Raw genomic sequence first — 4,471 nt, forward strand, 5'->3', positions numbered from 1 at the left:
CTGCATGAAAAGACCAATTTCTCACACATAGGTCAAGTCTGTTTATTCTGGCCAACAGCCCATGATTTAGGAAAACACAATGGCTCCCTCCAACCTGTTCCTTATTTATGAAATTATTATCAGGCCATAAAGCTAAATAAAAATAGCACTTCTTGGTACCCTTTCAGAACTTCCAGAAACAAAGGTATATGTATGCATATGAACAACTGGAACAAGCACCCTGTCTTGGGGTCATCCTATATATTGGTCTTATTGATTTTGTAATGTATCCTGAATGTTTCTGCTTATTTCAACAGATCTTTCCTGTTTGCTGAACAATATAGTCTTCCTACATCTCTATTGCTGTTTCCTTTTATCAATCTTTTACTGATGGTTCTGCTCTATTTTTGCTATATTTAATCAATGCCATAATATAGCTCCTGTATGTTTATGGGAGTGTATGCTTATGATTAATCTGTAGTAAAAATGGCATGTTCAATAAAAATAATCTGTACCTGGTAAGGACAGAGCAATAGAGAGGACTAACTCTTGACTATAAGAATGCAATGAGAGAAAAAAAAAAAAAACAGCAACAACAAAAAAATAACAAGAAGAAGGGAATGAGAATATGTGGTGTTTTAATAACGATTTTATGGACAGAACCATCTTGCATCTTTTTCATCCTGCCATTTGACTAGAGAGGTTTAAATAACATTTGTTCTTTTCTTGTGTGTTTGCTCTTCGTTTAAGTACCCAGTATAAACAGACTCCAACAGTGATAGTGTTAAAAAGCTTTGGTATACCAGACCAAACAGGAGACCTATGGTCATATGATCATTGGTCATCAATACTCACTGTGATCTTCAGCAAATCACATCCAGAGATGTCAGTCTGCTCTTACAGAAAAACAAAGCAGTCACAGCTCTTCCATCTGTCTGCTCTCCTGTGATCTGATGCACACTTGGTGTGGGAAGTAGTATTGTTCCTGAGTGGATGCTGGTTCAATGTGCAGACCAGGGTGCTATGAGTACAGACTCTGCTTGCAAGGATTCAGCTTGTGGGCAAACACTGTCGGGAGCTGAAGGAGGGATAATTCAGGACATTTTCCATGTCTTCCTTATTGCCCCTGCCATTTGGCCCCATCTGGCATTTACCCATCTGTTCCAGCAAGAATTTGAGTCAATACCTCATTGAGCCAACTTTCAGATCTTCCATACTACATTGTGGTCTTGGGGATGACAGCAGTGTCTGGCTTGCTTCTTTGGCTTGAGTGATGTTGATGTTTTCAGTCTTACAGCCTGTTTTCCAGGCAAAGAGAAATTGACAATTGACATTTTCTGAGGTGCTAAGCCCTTTACTTAAACAAGGAACATTTTATAATCCCTTAAAAGACCACCACCATTTAAGATGATTGTGAATAAATTGGTACCTCTATGATTTCAATTTTGCTCAATGTATGGTAAAATGTAAATGTTCAATCAATGATAGTGACTATTACCACTGTATTAAAATAATGACAGGTGAGAATATGCAAGTACCAATTAAAATAACATTAAAGACCTAACAGACTTTCAAATATTTCCATAAGGTTGAAGAGACTTGAAAACAACTTCTTGTATCTCAAGTTTAAATTTTCCATCCCCAGAATAGTCTAAAACCGAAAACTTACGAAGTTCTCTCCCAGGAAACCCAAGCTGGGCATTTTCTCCCTCCTCACTTTTCACTCATCGTGATGCTTAGCAACCCTAAGAATCTGTCATGTCACACTTTAGGTATGTGACACATTAGGCCACATTTTTTTGATGGCCCCTGAAAGATGGCCCCAGATCAGCAGTGAAATAAAACCAAAGTGAAGTGCAAGTTTAGCCTAGATTACACAGTGTTCTTTATGGGACCTATTGTTTGATACCTCTAAGTTCAACTTGGATTTCTTCAAAGAGGAATAAAAACAGAGGGTGCAAGAAAGGGCTGGGATAACTCATACAACTACGTTACTAATGAGTTTAATGAGCTTGTGGAGGCCCCTGGAAATTGGGTTCCTGAGATGAATTCCCTCAGAGAGTAGACATATGACTCACCAACTTTGGCCATCAAAGCAATGTGAGTCATCTAAAGTCAGTTGAATCACCTGCTTTTCAGTGCTGCTTTATGAGAACTGGGGCTGGCTGGATATTTCTGTCTCTCTGATTGCAAGTACTAAGCATTTAAATATATGGAGAATATGATGTCCCTCTCAGGCAGAGTCACACCAATTGCTCATGCACAGATGGACTGCATTAGTGAAAACAGATTAGTAATTGTTTTTAGTTCCCGGTGCTGGAATTAAAAAAAAAAAAAAAAAAAACTGCTCTAAACACCTACCTTGCTAAATTCTTTACTCACCAGATAATGCAAGCGATACTTGGTGAGGATCCAGATTCAGGTTGGAAGAGGCAGGAGGCCAATTCCACAGAGCAGTCAGGCATGGCCAAAGAGCATCCTGAGATGTCATCTGTAGAGGTGGCTTTTGAAGCTTGGACATGAATCTAGGCCACATGTACAATGTGAGTATTGTTGAAGAAAGATGTGTCACAATGAGAGAATATTGGAAGATGCCAAATAATATTTTCATTGGAAATACTGAGGAAGTGGCAGCATTTTGGGGGTTGCTCAGTTCCCTTGTTGTGTGTGTTCACACAGTTCCCTCACCCCCAACAGGATGGAGATTTAGTGAACGCAGATTTCCATAGGGGGAAAAAAATCCAAGTCACAGAACTGAAGATTCTTAGTGACTTGTGTGACCCAGATGTATACCCGGGCTTTGCTAAAGGCTCAGTTTCTGCATTTGATAAAAACAAGGGTTGAGTTAGACTGATGTTACCTAAACATACAAATTAACTGGGCCATTTGTTAAACACAAATACATTGGGTCTCACCCAAGCCTGTTGAATCCAGATCATCAGGGTGAGGCCTGAGAAGTGATATTTTAACCAGCACCTTGGGCTATTCTTACATTCAAATGAGTTTGGAAACACTGGATTAGATAATCAGTTGAGATAGATACCTTTCAGCTATAAGATTGCTTAATAGTCCTACAACACACTAAGCCTATTTGTTTACCTTCGTAATTCTCCAGACTGAAGAAGTAGGAATGAAATGGGAAACAAAGAAATTTAGGTTATAGGTTGGGAGACGTTGGTGGGGCTGGTATTAAACTAAATCATAATGCATGTGAAGCTTGCTTTGGGTGAGGCTGCTCAAGCTTGGATGCTCACAGGCTAGATGTTGTCACTGCTCTGTGAAATGCTTCCTCTTTTTCCTAAAATGTATTCATTTCACTCATCTTGGAGTTTTCTGTGTGGCATAGTCAGAGCATCTGGAGCCAATGGTATGGAGACATCAGGGATATCAAGGAACAGGACAAGCACTGGATCAGGTCATGACCTTGCTTACTCAGAAAACTGCAGTGAGCTCTGTCCTGTGAAGGAGGAGAGTCACCCTCAGTTCAGAAGCAATGGAACAAAATATTCATCCTTAAGTAAGGGGGTAGCCTAGAAATCCAGCCAAGATCGGTGCCACCGGGGCCACCACTCTATGGAGGAGCTCTGGTTAGTCTGTCCTTGAGAAGTTCTAATTTCTTCTCACAAACTCTTCTGCTTCCAGAGAACACTGGAACAGTGTTTTTCAGAAGAGTGAACACCTCATGAACTAAACACTCATTCTCACATGTGTTCAATATTATTCGGATAACTCACTTGTTCATGGGTTCAACCTTGCTTCTTGAGTCCTCCCAGGGGTCGCACCCTGTCCTAGACCCTCAGAAGGCAGCAGTGAACAACACACGTTGCTGACTGCTTGGAGTCTGTATTCCTCCAGTGGAGGTAGACAGTTAATAAGTGAGCAAACACAAAGGACCATTGTGGAGGATGGCAAGGCATGGGCTTACCGAGTGAAGGGTGGAGAGAGCTTATTCTACAGGCCCTACTAAGGAGACTAGGGAAGGATGACCAACCGGGCCATGGCTGTCTTCACTTAAAAACAAATGTGTTCCTGAACCTGGTGGATGAAATAACTTAGGCGTACAGAGCACAAAGAACTTATCCAGGAAGTGGTGAGACTCCTACTATTTGGAGGTAAATTTTCTCTGATAAACAGAACCTTCTGGATGACACACCCAATGAAGAGGTTCTGTTTTTGTTTCGTGAATGCCTTAGAGATGTTTATTGCAGTCTTCTAGCATTCTTCATGAGCCAGGGGTTAGGCTAGAAAAGAGGCATAGAGGTCTAAAGCACAGTAGGCACATTTCTAAATACTAACTATTAAGGGCCATTAGAGCCTGCTTTCCAGAAACTGACAAAGTGTAGCCAGTAACAGTGAGGCACTGCGAGGTCTACAGTGGTCTGATGACCAAAAATGAAATGTCAGTCCCAATTCTCCTCCATTTTTCTAACTGACATGAAAGTAACTTTTTAGGATGAACCTTTACAGGTGCAATCCATCCAGACTCTTCATC

The 4,471-nt window shown here is 40.8% G+C and overlaps 1 long non-coding RNA gene across 1 annotated transcript; it reads right to left on the minus strand.

Annotated features, from left to right (window-relative positions):
* Window positions 1–1,138: 1,138 nt before the first annotated feature.
* LOC131481704 (uncharacterized) lies at window positions 1,139–4,208 on the minus strand. The gene is made up of 3 exons (XR_009246525.1): window positions 3,905–4,208; window positions 2,362–2,504; window positions 1,139–1,277 (listed from the first exon to the last, which is right to left on the minus strand). It is a non-coding gene; the product is annotated as an uncharacterized LOC131481704 (long non-coding RNA).
* Between the last annotated feature and the right edge of the window lie 263 nt (window positions 4,209–4,471).

Source organism: Ochotona princeps, chromosome 13 (genome assembly GCF_030435755.1).
Source record: "Ochotona princeps isolate mOchPri1 chromosome 13, mOchPri1.hap1, whole genome shotgun sequence".
NCBI classification, from domain to species: Eukaryota; Metazoa; Chordata; class Mammalia; order Lagomorpha; family Ochotonidae; genus Ochotona; species Ochotona princeps.